The sequence below is a fragment of the Coregonus clupeaformis genome, chromosome 17 (genome assembly GCF_020615455.1).
Source record: "Coregonus clupeaformis isolate EN_2021a chromosome 17, ASM2061545v1, whole genome shotgun sequence".
NCBI classification, from domain to species: Eukaryota; Metazoa; Chordata; class Actinopteri; order Salmoniformes; family Salmonidae; genus Coregonus; species Coregonus clupeaformis.
Genome location: NC_059208.1, coordinates 3069424 through 3087809, shown reverse-complemented (window position 1 = coordinate 3087809; position 18386 = coordinate 3069424).

Below are 18386 nucleotides of genomic sequence, written 5' to 3'. Positions count from 1 at the left end.
TAATTACAAGTACCCCTCAACATACACTTAATTTTAACTAGCTAAATCCTGTGTAACAGCTAGTTATTACATTGTACTCTATGGTGTACTCGTGTTCTTATTCTCCCACTTGGATTCCAGAAGCTTTAAATTGAGGGCCAGGTTCTCAGGATGGGTAATGTACTGTATAAGTACATATTCATTACAACTAAGTACTCCTCAAGATATACTTCATTTTACCTAGCTAAATCCTGTGTAACAACTAGTTATTATATTGTACTTAGGCAAACATTACTTGTGCTTTGAAATAGTGTCTTATTCCTCATCTGGGATGACACTCATATTAGATCTGTTTTCGTAAACTCAACCAAGTTAACCCAGATGGTACACTTTATTTTGGGGGTAAGTGCTAGCAATAATGTATACTGGAGATATATTTTGAACAGTTCACATTCATGGTTAAGTAATTAGACCCTATTGAGCATAGGCTATAATCTCTCAGACACCCAGAAGGGATCCCAACCTGTGTCACAGTTAATTATTCGGATGCCCATTTGTAACAAACATGGTAAGAAGCATTCGTTACACTTCTGTAATTACAGACCGCAGTTACTACAAGTTACATGTTGTTATTACACTGTAACTATGATTTTTTACAGTCAACTACACTACTGGTTACAGGGTAATTACACTGTAATGATTACCCCTTAAAAAGAAGTGTTTCCAAATTCACTTATGTTTATTAATGAAGTAAAAGTTGTATTATTTGGTCCCATGCAATAATTACATCAAGCTTGTGACTCTACAAATTTGTTGGATGCATTTTCTGTTTGTTTTGGTTGTGTTTCAGATTAATTTGTGCCCAAAATAAATTTATGGTAAATAATGTATTGTGTAATTGTTGTCACTTTTATTGTACTTTTTTAAAATTTATTTCACCTTTATTTAACCAGGTAAACCAGTTGAGAACAGGTTCTCATTTACAACTGCGACCTGGCCAAGATAAAGCAAAGCAGTGCAATAAAAACAACACAGAGTTACATATGGGGTAAAAAAACATAAAGTCAAAAATACAACAGAAAATATATATACAGTGTGTGCAAATGTAGCAAGTTATGGAGGTAAGGCAATAAATAGGCTATAGTGCAGAATAATTACAATAGTATTAACACTGGAATGCTAGATGTGCAAGAGATTATGTGCAAATAGAGATACTGGGGTGCAAAAGAGCAAAATAAATAACAATATAGGGATGAGGTAGTTGGGTGGGCTAATTTCAGATGGGCTGTGTACAGGTGCAATGATCGGTAAGGTGCTCTGACAACTGATGCTTAAAGTTATTGAGGGAGATAAGAGTCTCCAGCTTCAGAGATTTTTGCTAAGAATATAAATATAAATAAGAATATAATGTTTCTAAACACATCTACATTAATGTGGATGCTACCATAATTACAGATAATCCTGAATGAGTTGTGAATAATGATGAGTGAGAAAGTTAGACGCACAAATATCATACCCCCAAGACATGCTAACCTACCCTGTTATTGTAATGGTGAGAGTTTAGCATTTTTTGGGGGGTATGATATTTGTTAAGTGGAAAATCCGGGATTGGCACATCTTTTGTTTTAGATTTAATTAATGAAATATAGCCATTGATTCTTAAAGAATGTAACTAATAAATGCCTCATGAGATTAGTTCAACTGTCACTTTTATTGTAAATAAGAATATAATGTTTCTGAACACTTCTACATTAATGTGGATGCTACCACGATTACGGATAATCCTGAATGAATCGTGAATAATGATAAGTGGGAAAGTTACAGACGCACAAATATCATACCCCCAACCTCTCACCATTTCAATAACAGGGGAGGTTAGCAACATATTCTAGTCTTATTTACAGTAAAGTGACTCCAAAATGACACTACATTATTAACCATTAATTTCTACATTTACATTTTTAGTCATTTAGCAGACGCTCTTATCCAGAGCGACTTACAGTTAGTGCATACATTATTTTATTCTTCATACTGGCCCCCCGTGGGAATTGAACCCACAACCCTGGCGTTGCAAACGCTATGCTCTACCAACTGAGCTACATCCCTGCCGGCCATTCCCTCCCCTACCCTGGTCGACGCAGGGCCAATTATGCGCCGCCCCATGGGTCTCCCAGTCGCAGCCGATCTCTAGTGGCACAGCTAGCACTGCGATGCAGTGCCTTAGACCACTGCGCCACTCGGGATACCATTTCTAATGGGCAAATGAAAATGGGACCTCACTAACTTTAAGCATCAGTTGTCAGAGCACCTTACCGATCACTGCACCTGTACACAGCCCATCTGAAATTAGCCCACCCAACTACCTCATCCCCATATTGTTATTTATTTTGCTCATTTGCACATCTCCCCAGTATCTCTATTTGCACATCATCTCTTGCACATCTATCATTCCAGTGTTAATACTAATTGTAATTATTTTGCACTATAGCCTATTTATTGCCTTACCTCCATAACTTGCTACATTTGCACACACTGTATATATATTTTCTGTTGTATTTTTGACTTTATGTTTTGTTTTACCCCATATGTAACTCTGTGTTGTTGTTTTTATCGCACTACTATGCTTTATCTTGGCCAGGTCGCAGTTGTAAATGAGAACTTGTTCTCAACTGGCTTACCTGGTTAAATAAAGGTGGAGAAAAAAAAGGGTGTGGCTAGTCACAGAACAGTGAAGTTATTGGTGGAACGCCTAAGACAACAATAAATCATTTGAAACATGAAATCACAGTTCAAACATCCAAATTCTGTTAAGTGTAAGAGTAAGTTGTACAATTCACATCTGATAAATATAAGTTGTTACGATTGGGTCAATGCAAATCGTTAGTTGGGATATGTGCCAAAAAATCACTGGTCAAAACACTGACACCCGAGGCAACTTGCCAACACGCTCTGACTGGGGATTTTGCTCTCTGTAAGATGACAACACGTTTTCTCCAAACTGAATATATTTCTACCAGTACATGTGTTAGTTTAGTTTACTTTGGCAAGTAGCCATTGTATAATCAGGATGGAGTTCTATGGAAATAATCCACTTCACAGAGGTGTAACGGCATGCATCAGGCCAATTTTTATAGTACAATAGTATAAATAAAGGTTATAAATGCGCCTGACTGGTTAGGTTTTAGGAAATATCCTGTATATCCTGTATATATCCTATTTGGTATTTGATTCTGACTCCAATTCTGGATGTGCTAAAGTTGTAAAACCTATAAAGGGCTTTTCACATTGCTGAGCTGAACAGAGCCGCACTCACAGCACTGTCTCAGTGAATAGGTTGGTGGTCCCATATGAGTCTTAAAGCTGGTCACACCCTAAAAAAGAAAATCACACCTTTGAAGATAAACATACTTTGAAACCTGTGATGTGTTTACACCTAGCAAGTATAACTGAAATGCACATACATACAGTACATACATGGCAGTCAGTCCTTATTATTCAAGAAGGCGTGAGATAGTAACAATTGGACATGTTGAGTCAGGCATCACGCTCAGGAATGAACATGTTCACAAGTAATAGTCACATGTTGCTGGTTAGAAAGAAGCTCCTCGCCCAAATTGCGCAAGTAAATCGTTTGGGTAACACTTTGTGGATGTTAAAAGTATCATCATGCATAACAACCTTCATATTTTAACATCATTCATAAGGAACCTTCCAAATAAGTTATTTTTTCATTACATTAAGTTATTAAGTTATTATTAAGTTGTTATTTTAGTAGAAAAAATCTGGTCTGAGTGAACAGTATTGTTGCTGGTGTTACTGACTGGATTATTCTTGTGCACCACAAGGCTGTGCTCTGCTGAGCTAAAGGCATAAGCTTCTTGCTCGATGGGGTTTAGGCCGGTATCTGTAAAGCAATTCCTGACCACCGCTGATGTAAAAAGGGCTTTATAAAATAAATGTGATTGATTGATTTGATTGGAGCTAATACATGTCTTCAGCCATGAGGCAAGGTTACTCAACACTTTACAAGGCCATCAATTGTTCTGACCTGGGTGCGAATAGTATTGCGCTTATATTTATTTATTTTATTTCACCTTTATTTAACCAGGTAAACCAGTTGAGAACAGGTTCTCATTTACAACTGCGACCTGGCCAAGATAAAGCAAAGCAGTGCAATAAAAACAACACAGAGTTACATATGGGGTAAAAAAACATAAAGTCAAAAATACAACAGAAAATATATATACAGTGTGTGCAAATGTAGCAAGTTATGGAGGTAAGGCAATAAATAGGCTATAGTGCAGAATAATTACAATAGTATTAACACTGGAATGCTAGATGTGCAAGAGATTATGTGCAAATAGAGATACTGGGGTGCAAAAGAGCAAAATAAATAACAATATAGGGATGAGGTAGTTGGGTGGGCTAATTTCAGATGGGCTGTGTACAGGTGCAGTGATCGGTAAGGTGCTCTGACAACTGATGCTTAAAGTTATTGAGGGAGATAAGAGTCTCCAGCTTCAGAGATTTTTGCAATTCGTTCCAGTCATTGGCAGCAGAGAACTGGAAGGAATGGCGGCCAAAGGAGGTGTTGGCTTTGGGAATGACCAGTGAGATATACCTGCTGGAGCGCAGACTACGGGTGGGTGCTGCTATGGTGACCAATGAGCTAAGATAAGGCGGGGATTTGCCTAGCAGTGATTTATAGATGGCCTGGAGCCAGTGGGTTTGACGACGAACATGTAGTGAGGACCAGCCAACAAGAGCGTACAGGTCACAGTGGTGGGTAGTGTATGGGGCTTTGGAGACAAAACGGATGGCACTGTGATAGACTACATCCAATTTGCTGAGTAGAGTGTTGGAGGCTATTTTGTAAATGACATCGCCGAAGTCAAGGATCGGTAGGATAGTCAGTTTTACGAGGGCATGTTTGGCAGCATGAGTGAAGGAGGCTTTGTTGCGAAATAGGAAGCCGATTCTAGATTTAACTTTGGATTGGAGATTCTTTATGTGAGTCTGGAAGTTGAGTTTACAGTCTAACCAGACACCTAGGTATTTGTAGTTGTCCACATACTCTAGGTCAGACCCGTCGAGAGTGGTGATTCTAGTCGGGTGGGCGGGTGCCAGCAGCGTTCGATTGAAAAGCATGCATTTAGTTTTACTAGTGTTTAAGAGCAGTTGGAGGCTACTGAAGGATTGTTGTATGGCATTGAAGCTCGTTTGGAGGTTTGTTAACACAGTGTCCAATGAAGGGCCAGATGTATACAAAATGGTGTCGTCTGCGTAGAGGTGGATCTGAGAGTCACCAGCAGCAAGAGCGACATCATTGATATACACGGAGAAAAGTGTCGGCCCAAGAATTGAACCCTGTGGCACCCGCATAGAGACTGCCATAGGTCCAGACAACAGGCCCTCCGATTTGACACACTGAACTCTATCTGAGAAGTAGTTGGTGAACCAGGCGAGGCAGTCATTTGAGAAACCAAGGCTATTTAGTCTGCCAATAAGAATGCGGTGGTTGACAGAGTCGAAAGCCTTGGCCAGGTCGATGAAGACGGCTGCACAGTACTGTCTATTATCAATCGCGGTTATAATATCGTTTATGACCTTGAGCGTGGCTGAAGTGCACCCGTGACCAGCTCGGAAACCGGATTGCATAGCGGAGAAGGTACGGTGGTATTCGAAATGGTCGGTGATCTGTTTGTTAACTTGGCTTTCAAATACTTTCGAAAGGCAGGGCAGGATGGATATAGGTCTGTAGCAGTTTGGATCTAGAGTGTCACCCCCTTTGAAGAGGGGGGTGACCGCGGCAGCTTTCCAATCTCTGGGGATCTCAGACGTTATGAAAGAGAGGTTGAACAGACTAGTAATAGGGGTTGCGACAATTTCGGCGGCTAGTTTTAGAAAGAAAGGGTCCAGATTGTCTAGCCCAGCTGATTTGTAGGGGTCCAGATTTTGCAGCGCTTGTCTGGAGTGAGTGCCAGAAAGCTGGGGTTTGCTCTTTTAGGACTACTACAATGGTTTGAAATTGCCAGGCAAGCTCAATCATTGACCACAGCTAGTTAGAGTATATGAAATATACTATTTAGAGCCAGGTCTGGTTCCAACCCTTCTGCTCTTGTGGCCTTGAGAAAGGCACATAAACCCCTAAACCGCTACCTGGGTACTGCTCTGAGGCTTACCTGGTGCTCCCAGACTGTTGTGTGAATAGTATGTCAGAGGGTTGGGTACTGTGACAGAAGAAATAAAATGTTTTGTTGTACTCATATACTGTATAAAGAGCTTTTCTAGGGGACTTATATTTAGCAAATTCCTCATGAATGATGTTGAATAAATGTGTTCTAATAGTTGTTATGAATGATACTGTAACACTCATCAAGGTGTTATGTATACCCCCATTTGTTTCAGATCAACTAATGCAACATAGGCATGCAGAAGATTCCCCTTGGTCGAGAGTCCTGAAGAAAAATAGGAACTCCCTGAGGAAGACAGGAAAACTGAGCATCAAGGTTTAACCCTAAATAAAGTGATACTGACAGTCAGCTGAAGAGGGTAAACCTTAGTGTTGCCATGAACCTTGCAGAGGTCAATGCTATTATGAAACTGCATACAGATGCACTGTAATTATATTCCAAAAAGGTTGTGATCCGAGCTTCCATCTTCAATTTAGAAGGTCTACAAATATTTCACTCTATAAAATGAATAGGGTTGGTAAGATTGAGATGCAATTAGCTGTGCAGGTGTTGCAAAAATACATTGATAATGATGACAACAGTTACTTTTTGATAGCTTTAATAAAGATTTTAGTCCTTAGACCCAGAGTCCATAAAGGGGCAATCTGGGATTCAAACAACAACAAAGCGGACACCCCGGCACTTTAGTAAACGTAACCACTCTCAAATTCATAGCTGTAACTATGGATGCAAGGACTGACCATCCCATGATATCAAAATGATGAGGACCAAGGCACTCTTCAAAATACTGAAACACTATTGTAGTGTCATGTTAATGTTCAATAGAACATATTTTTTAAAGATTTGAACACATTTCAGCATCATAGAGAGATACAAGTCTTTAAATAAAACACTTTTTTTATTCAGCCACAATATACAGATTTATATTCACTTTTTCAGAAATTCATTTTATTTTATTTTATGCATTTCTTTCTTGCTTTTCAGCACGCACACACAAACGTTTAGGTGTCAACATGATTTAGTGTAAGCAATAATTGTTAAATTATTTGAGCATCTGGATTAAGTGCCATACAAATACAATTAATGAAGTCCAACTCTCCATAAAACTAGAAATCAGGAAATCCTAGATGATTTCCTCCATTGTTGTGCTCACCATGTAGGGTCATTGTGACCCTCAATCATAGTTACCAGCTGATTACAACATATCTTGACATCTCTTTTGTTAGAGATTCATAAACTGAATCTACCTTTAAAAGAAACAGCTATGTTATGTAAAAAGTTATGGGAAGTAGCACGTGTGTGAGTGTAGGACTGTTAAATAGAAAAAGGCTGAGTGTTTACTTTAGGCCACCGACTAAATAAAATGAATGGCTCAAAAGTTAAGTGCAATGAAGCTAGTGTCTGGCTATAGAAAATATTGAAAATATTGTAATTGTCACCCAACCAGTTTTCAAGACAATAAGATTAGTAGAAAACTGTTATTATACTCTCAAACAGATTCACCTGCCCATCTTTGCCACACCCTTATTTCAGATGATCTTTTGTCCCTCCCAAAACATTTTGTCAGAACGCCTAACCAGTTTTCCATTCAACGTCAGTATCTGGGGAAAAAACAAAAACAATATTAACCTAAATACCTCTCATGTGCATTCCTCTGCCCATCCATTGTCCCTCCCTTTTTTCATCACCTTAAACTTATTATCTTTAGTGCCTCCCAAAATATTACGTCACTTGAAAGACAAACAATTTGTGGCATAAAACCAGCCCTATAGTAATATAAATAGAAACTAGAAATACATTGGCATGACAGTATACATATGAACAGTTCAATTGTAAGCTTGAAATGGCTAGCATAACTAGACAGATAATGCGATTTTAGAGCAGATAGAAGCTAGATATTGTGATTGTTTATTGTCATTAACCAAGACCTTACTCAATTGATATTTGGAGAAATTACAGAAATAGGAGGCTGGCATTGAAGTGTTTGCTGTAGGTAAGTAATAACCTTTACTGTATAATTGAATATATACATGGAAAAGCTTCGATTAAAAAAAAAAGAAGAAATACATACAAATATTTACAAGGTACAATGGTCTTATAAAAAAGGTTCAAAATCCTAAATTGATCATGTAAAGCAAAAACATTGAAACTATGAAGATTATGGTTATTATGTATGTGTTATATGCGAACACCCATACACTTTTGATGAACTGCAACTACTATTCTGTTACAGAATATGTATAGGATTCAGAGTGAATTGCTGGCAGACCATTTGAAAACTTGAAATTACTTTCTCTTTTATGAAGTAACAGTTACATGATTTACAGTGCCTTCAGAAAGTATTCATACCCCTTGACTTATTCTACATTTTGTTGTGTTACACCCTGAATTCAAAATTGATTAAATTGAGATAACATTCTCAAACAAAAAGTTCAGTCAGGAGAAACGACAGGGATTATCCAGTCGCAGTACATTTTAATGACCAAAAATATGACATTTCTACCTTTAGATTTTGTGGCATAGAGAAAGTCAAGATATCAGATCGGGGAGGTGATATAAATAATACTCTGAGTAAAATATAATGTTTTTGGATTTTCACCCTTCAGACATTATACCCAAAAGGTCTTAATGATGAAATGTCCATTCATGTTATGTTGTAAATGTGAACATGAGTTATAGTCGCCACTTCAGATTACTCTGATGTTTTTTCTAGTACTGTACACAATGATTTATGAAAACTTACTTGATAGGTCGATGTCCTCATTGTGGTTTCACAGTCTTGTTTAATACATTTTATGTACACATTTTATTAGAATTATTGGAATACTTATGAAATGCACATTGTTATATTTGGTAACATATGCTTGTTTTCCTTATACAGTGAGGGAAAAAAGTATTTGATCCCCTGCTGATTTTGTATGTTTGCCCACTGACAAAAACATGATCAGTCTATAATTTTAAATGGTAGGTTTATTTGAACAGTGAGAGACAGAATAGCAACAAAAAAATCCAGAAAAACGCATGTCAAAAATGTTATCAATTGATTTGCATTTTAATGAGGGAAATAAGTATTTGACCCCTCTGCAAAACATGACTTAGTACTTGGTGGCAAAACCCTTGTTCGCAATCACAGAGGTCAGACGTTTCTTGTAGTTGGCCACCAGGTTTGCACACATCTCAGGAGGGATTTTGTTCCACTCCTCTTTGCAGATCTCCAAGTCATTAAGGTTTCGAGGCTGACGTTTGGCAACTCGAACTTTCAGCTCCCTCCACAGATTTTCTATTAGATTAAGGTCTGGAGACTGGCTAGGCCACTCCAGGACCTTAATATGCTTCTTCTTGAGCCACTCCTTTGTTGCCTTGGCTGTGTGTTTTGGGTCATTGTCATTCTGGAATACCCATCCACGACCCATTTTCAATGCCCTGGCTGAGGGAAGGAGGTTCTCACCCAAGATTTGGCCCCTTCCATCGTCCCTTTGATGCGGTGAAGTTGTCCTGTCCCCTTAGCAGAAAAACACTCCCAAAGCATAATGTTTCCACCTCCATGTTTGACGGTGGGGATGGTGTTCTTGGGGTCATAGGCTGGTCTCATCTGACCACAATACTTTCACCCAGTTCTCGTCTGAATCATTCAGATGTTCATTGGCAAACTTCAGACGGGCATGTATATGTGCTTTCTTGAGCAGGGGGACCTTGCGGGCACTGCAGGATTTCAGTCCTTCACGGCATAGTGTGTTACCGATTGTTTTATTGGTTACTATGGTCCCAGCTGCCTTGAGATCATTGACAAGATCCTCCCGCGTAGTTCCGGGCTGATTCTTCACCGTTCTCATGATCATTGCAACTCCACGAGGTGAGATCTTGCATGGAGCCCCAGGCCGAGGGAGATTGACAGTACTTTTGGGTTTCTTCCATTTGCAAATAACCGCACCAACTGTTGTCACCTTCTCACCAAGCTGCTTGGCGATGGTCTCGTAGCCCATTCCAGCCTTGTGTAGGTCTACAATCTTGTCCCTGACATCCTTGGAGAGCTCTTTGGTCTTGGCCATGGTGGAGAGTTTGGAATCTGATTGATTGATTGCTTCTGTGGACAGATGTCTTTTATACAGGTAACAAACTGAGATTAGGAGCACTCCCTTTAAGAGTGTGCTCCTAATCTCAGCTCGTTACCTGTATAAAAGACACCTGGGAGCCAGAAATCTTTCTGATTGAGAGGGGGTCAAATACTTATTTCCCTCATTAAAATGCAAATCAATTTCTAACATTTTTGACATGCGTTTTTCTGGATTTTTTTGTTGTTATTCTGTCTCTCACTGTTCAAATAAACCTACCATTAAAATTAGAGACTAATCATTTCCTTGTCAGTGGGCAAACATACAAAATCAGCAGGGGATCAAATACTTTTTTCCCTCACTGTACTCCAACCCCATTCGATGCATTGAACGGATGTGGGTGGAGCAATGTTTACGTAAGGGTGCAAATTAAAAACTCACACTAAAGCTCTGACGAAGGCCTTGGGGCCGATACGTAAAGCTTAATAAAGAGCAGTGATACTAGCAAGAGCAGTGTGCGAGTTTCTTATTTTTTCCTCTGTAGCTCAGCTGGTAGAGCACGGCGCTTGTAACGCCAAGGTAGTGGGTTCGATCCCCGGGACCACCCATACACAAAAATGTATGCACGCATGACTGTAAGTCGCTTTGGATAAAAGCGTCTGCTAAATGGCATATTAAAAATTATTATTTAATCTTTTGAAGAATATAGAAATTGGTTTTGTGAGCTTTATGATAGCCAAGTTTATATACTTATGTTTTTTAATCTGTAAAAGGCTGATTTCGCTTGAAAAATGCAACGCCAATGTGGATTTTAGTATATTATTTTACGTATTATGTGTTATATTTTTTTTTTACTCAACTTTTGATGAACTATACCTATTACTGTCACAGAATATGTATAGAATTCAGAGTGAATTGCTGGGCACTGGCAGACCGTTTGAAATTGTGAAATTACATTTCCTCTTTTATGAAGTAACATGATTGAAGTGATGCAGTAAAGGGCTGATTACTCATGGCAAAAATGCAACGCTAATCTGGATTTTACTGTATAATTTCATTAAGGTGTATAAATCCATGTTTACAGCAGTTATAGTGCCTATTGTGAAATTATTCACACCCTTTTTCACATTTTGTTGCCTTATTTTTTACGTTATTCTTCACAAGCTACTCCACCAAAAAACATAGAAAACTTTTATTCACTGAGATGTCTTGAATGCATCATTATATACAGTGGGGAGAACAAGTATTTGATCCAATTTGTAAGTCGCTCTGGATAAGAGCGTCTGCTAAATGACGTAAATGTAAATGTAATACACTGCCGATTTTGCAGGTTTTCCTACTTACAAAGCATGTAGAGGTCTGTAATTTTTATCATAGGTACACTTCAACTGTGAGAGAAAAAAAAAAATCCAGAAAATCACATTGTATGATTTTTAAGTAATTAATTTGCATTTTATTGCATGACATAAGTATTTGATCACCTACCAACCAGTAAGAAGTCAGGCTCTCACTGACCTGTTAGTTTTTCTTTAAGAAGCCCTCCTGTTCTCCACTCATTACCTGTATTAACTGCACCTGTTTGAACTCGTTACCTGTATAAAAGACACCTGTCCACACACTCAATCAAACAGACTCCAACCTCTCCACAATGGCCACCAAGACCAGAGAGCTGTGTAAGGACATCAGGGATAAAAATTTTGACCTGCACAAGGCTGGGATGGGCTACAGGACAATAGGCAAGCAGCTTGGTGAGAAGGCAACAACTGTTGGCGCAATTATTCGAAAATGGAAGAAGTTCAAGATGACGGTCAATCACCCTCGGTCTGGGGCTCCATGCAAGATCTCACCTCGTGGGGCATCAATGATCATGAGGAAGGTGAGGGATCAGCCCAAAACTACACGGCAGGACCTGGTCAATGACCTGAAGAGAGCTGGGACCACAGTCTCAAAGAAAACCATTAGTAACACACTACGCCGTCATGGATTAAAATCCTGCAGCGCATGCAAGGTCCCCCTGTTCAAGCCAGCGCATGTCCAGGCCCGTCTGAAGTTTGCCAATGACCATCTGGATGATCCAGAGGAGGAATGGGAGAAGGTCATGTGGTCTGATGAGACAAAAATATAGCTTTTTGGTCTAAACTCCACTCGCCTTGTTTGGAGGAAGAAGAAGGATGAGTACCACCCCAAGAACACCATCCCAACCGTGAAGCATGGAGGTGGAAACATCATTCTTTGGGGATGCTTTTCTGCAAAGGGGACAGGACGACTGCACCGTATTGAGGGGAGGATGGATGGGGCCATGTATCGCGAGATCTTGGCCAACAACCTCCTTCCCTCCCTCAGTAAGAGCATTGAAGATGGGTCGTGGCTGGGTCTTCCAGCATGACAACGACCCGAAACACACAGCCAGGGCAACTAAGGAGTGGCTCCGTAAGAAGCATCTCAAGGTCCTGGAGTGGCCTAGCCAGTCTCCAGACCTGAACCCAATAGAAAATCTTTGGAGGGAGCTGAAAGTCCGTATTGCCCAGCGACAGCCCCAAAACCTGAAGGATCTGGAGAAGGTCTGTATGGAGGAGTGGGCCAAAATCCCTGCTGCAGTGTGTGCAAACCTGGTCAAGACCTACAGGAAACGTATGATCTCTGTAATTGCAAAAAAAGGTTTCTGTACCAAATATTAAGTTCTGCTTTTCTGATGTATCAACAACTTATGTCATGCAATAAAATGCAAATTAATTACTTAAAAATCATACAATGTGATTTTCTGGATTTTTGTTTTAGATTCCGTCTCTCACAGTTGAAGTGTACCTATGATAAAAATCACAGACCTCTACATGCTTTGTAAGTAGGAAAACCTGCAAAATCAGCAGTGTATCAAATACTTGTTCTCTCCACTGTACACCTCTTGATCTGGCACAACTAAATGAGTTGTGCATAAGTTTCCTTACCAAGTTACACATTAAGTTGAAAAGTGTCCACTGTTGCACATTAATAGTGGTTCATATGACCTGTCAATAAAATATATACTTTTCTTTCTATTCAGAAAACCACTGCATAAACTGAGTTCAAAATGAAGACACAGGAACCGACAGCTACTTTTTTCACCATGGGTATGTAGTACATTGAATTTCAGTCTGTGTTTCTAACTTATCTTAAACTAATTGCTAACTTCATGCCAACTCGTGTATTAATCCTGAATCAACATATTAACAACCAAATAGGCAAGATGGTGACAGAATAGACCATGTACATTTGGATAATGTAATTATAATAATGAGCAATCATGTACATATTCTTTGCAAATGTTTTTTTCAAAATATGTTTATTTTGACATTTCATGGGGGCAATTCTACATTTTGCCTAGTCTACTGTCAAATGTAACACCTCGATTAATTACATTTCCAAAATATTAAAAAGGAAAATTACTAAATTGTAAGCAGTAAACTTTACCACACTGCTGTAACGTATATTACTTGAATTATATTACCACACATCTGTAATGAAAAATGTGCCATCTTGCAAACAAACAAAAAATACAACTCAAGTGTGGTAATCTCAATAAGGTATTATAGGTAATATTATTAACAATCAAGGCATTTATTTCAGCATGTAATTTATGTGGCTACAAATTATAATTGTTTATTGTATATAAAGATGTCAAAAACTGCACCATGCTGATGAAGGGTAATCTTAGAAATATTGACATTGTGAGCAATTAACATATTAACGATTCCTCTCATAAACCACAGTGTTTTTATGCTGGATTATCCATGGAGTTTCGACCACAACTGCAGTTTACACAACTGCAGCTCCTACTACAATGACCACAACTGAAGCTCCTACGACAACTGTAGCTACTACGTCAACAACTGCATCTCCTACGACAACCACTGCAGCTCTTACTACAACTGTAGGTCCTACTACCACTACACCAGCAGCACCTACTACAACGACCACACCTACTACAACGACCACAACTACAGCTCCCCCTACAACTATAGCTGTTACGACAACCACTACAGCACCTTCTATAACAAACACTGCAGCTCCTACTACAACAACTGTAGCTCCAATGACCACTACAACTGAAGCACCTACTACGACAACCACAACTGCAGCTCCTACTACAACAACTATAGATCCTACGAACACCACAACAGAAGCACCTACAACGACAACTGAAGCTCCAACGACAACCACAACACCTACTACAACCATTACAACAGAAGTACCTATAACAACAACTGTAGCTTCTACAACAACTGTAGCTCCAACGACCACTACAACAGCAGCACCTACTACGACAACTACAACTGAAGCTCCTACGATAACCACAACTGCAGCACCTACTACTACAATGACAAATGTAGCTTCTACGACAACAACTATAGATCCTACGACCACTACAACAGAAACAACACCTACTACAACCATTACAACAGAAGCACCTATAACAACAACTGTAGTTTCTACAACTACAACTGTAGCACCTACAACGACAACTACAGCTGAAGCTCCTACGACCACCACAACTGCAGCACCTGCTATGACAACTACATCTGAAGCTCCTACGGCCACTACAACTGCAGCACCTACTACTACAATGACAACTGTAACTCCTACAACAACCACAACTGCAGCTCCTACGACAACCACAACTGCAGCACCTACTCCGACAACCACTGCAGCTCCTATTACAACAACTGTAGCTCCTACGACTTCTACAACTGAAGCACCTACTATAACAACTACAAATTCAGCTCCTACGACAACCACAACTGCAGCTCCTACTACAACAACTATAGATCCTACGACCACTACAACAGAAGCACCAACCACGACAACTGAAGCTCCAATGACAACCACAACACCTACTACAACCATTACAACAGAAGCACCTATAACAACAACTGTAGCTTCTACAACAATTGTAGCTCCAACGACCACTACAACAGCAGCACCTACTACCACAACTACAACTGAAACTCCAACGACAACCACAACTGCAGCACCTACTACTACAACGACAACTACAGCTGAAGCTCCTACGACCACCACAACTGCAGCACCTGCTATGACAACTACATCTGAAGCTCCTACGCCCACTACAACTGCAGCACCTACAACTACAATGACAACTGTAACTCCTACAACAACCACAACTGCAGCTCCTACGACAACCACAACTGCAGCACCTACTCCGACAACCACTGCAGCTCCTATTACAACAACTGTAGCTCCTACGACTTCTACAACTGAAGCACCTACTATAACAACTACAAATTCAGCTCCTACGACAACCACAACTGCAGCTCCTACTACAACAACTATAGATCCTACGACCACTACAACAGAAGCACCAACAACGACAACTGAAGCTCCAATGACAACCACAACACCTACTACAACCATTACAACAGAAGCACCTATAACAACTGTAGCTTCTACAACAATTGTAGCTCCAACGACCACTACAACAGCAGCACCTACTACCACAACTACAACTGAAACTCCAACGACAACCACAACTGCAGCACCTACTACTACAATGACAACTGTAGCTCCTACAACAACTACAACTGCAGCTCCAACGACAACCACAACTGCAACACCTACTACAACAATGACAACTGTAGCTCCTACGACAACCACAACACCTACTACAACCATTACAACAGAATCACCTATAACAACAACAACTGTAGCTTCTACAACAACAACTGTAGCTCCTACGACCACTACAACAGCATCACCTACTACGACAACTACAACTGAAGCTCCTACGACAACCACAACTGCAGCACCTACTACTACAATGACAACTGTAGCTCTTATGATTACTACAACAGCAACACCTACTACTACAACTACAACTGAAGCTCCTACGACAACCACATCTGCAGCAACTACTACTACAATGACAACTGTAGCTCCTACGACTTCTAAAACTGAAGGACCTACTACGACAACTACAACTGAAGGTCCTACGACAACAACAACTGCAGCACCTACTACGACCACTACAACTGCAGCACCTACAACGACAAGTGTAGCTCCTACGACCACCACAACTGAAGCACCTACAACGACAACAGTAGCTTCTACGACAACAACTGTAGCTCTTACGACCACTACGACTGCAGCACCTACTTTTACAACAACAGCAGATCCTACGACCACTACAACAGCAGCACCTACAACGACAACTTCAGCTGAAGCTCCTACGACCACCACAGCTGCAGCACCTGCTATGACAACTACATCTGAAGCTCCTACGCCCACTACAACTGCAGCACCTACTACTACAATGACAACTGTAGCTCCTACAACAACTACAACTGCAGCTCCTACGACACCAACTATAGATCCTACGACCACTACAACAGAAGCACCAACAACAACAACTGAAGCTCCAGCGACAACCACAACACCTACTACAACCATTACAACAGAAGCACCTATAACAACAACTGTAGCTTCTACAACAACTGTAGCTCCAACGACCACTACATCTGAATCACCTACTACGACAACTGCAACTTCCGCTCCTACGACAACCACAACTGCAACTCCTTCTACAACAACTTTAGATCCTACTACCACTACAACAGAAGCGCCTACAACGACAACTGTAGCTCCTACGACTTCTACAACTGATGCACCTACTACAACAACTACAAATGCAGCTCCTACCACAACCACAACTACAGCTCCTACTACAACAACTATAGATCCTACGACCATTACAACAGAAGCACCTACAACGACAACTGATGCTCCAACGACAACCACAACACCTACTACAACCATTACAACAGAATCACCTATAACAACAACTGTAGCTTCTACAACAACAACTGTAGCTCCTACGCCCACTACAACTGCAGCACCTACTACTACAATGACAACTGTAACTCCTACAACAACCACAACTGCAGCTCCTACGACAACCACAACTGCAGCACCTACTCCGACAACGACAACTACAGCTGAAGCTCCTACGACCACCACAACTGCAGCACCTGCTATGACAACTACATCTGAAGCTCCTACGCCCACTACAACTGCAGCACCTACAACTACAACGACAACTGTAACTCCTACAACAACCACAACTGCAGCTCCTACGACAACCACAACTGCAGCACCTACTCCGACAACCACTGCAGCTCCTATTACAACAACTGTAGCTCCTACGACTTCTACAACTGAAGCACCTACTATAACAACTACAAATTCAGCTCCTACGACAACCACAACTGCAGCTCCTACTACAACAACTATAGATCCTACGACCACTACAACAGAAGCACCAACAACGACAACTGAAGCTCCAATGACAACCACAACACCTACTACAACCATTACAACAGAAGCACCTATAACAACTGTAGCTTCTACAACAATTGTAGCTCCAACGACCACTACAACAGCAGCACCTACTACCACAACTACAACTGAAACTCCAACGACAACCACAACTGCAGCACCTACTACTACAATGACAACTGTAGCTCCTACAACAACTACAACTGCAGCTCCAACGACAACCACAACTGCAACACCTACTACAACAATGACAACTGTAGCTCCTACGACAACCACAACACCTACTACAACCATTACAACAGAATCACCTATAACAACAACAACTGTAGCTTCTACAACAACAACTGTAGCTCCTACGACCACTACAACAGCATCACCTACTACGACAACTACAACTGAAGCTCCTACGACAACCACAACTGCAGCACCTACTACTACAATGACAACTGTAGCTCTTATGATTACTACAACAGCAACACCTACTACTACAACTACAACTGAAGCTCCTACGACAACCACATCTGCAGCAACTACTACTACAATGACAACTGTAGCTCCTACGACTTCTAAAACTGAAGGACCTACTACGACAACTACAACTGAAGGTCCTACGACAACCACAACTGCAGCACCTACTACGACCACTACAACTGCAGCACCTACAACGACAAGTGTAGCTCCTACGACCACCACAACTGAAGCACCTACAACGACAACAGTAGCTTCTACGACAACAACTGTAGCTCTTACGACCACTACGACTGCAGCACCTACTTTTACAACAACAGCAGATCCTACGACCACTACAACAGCAGCACCTACAACGACAACTACA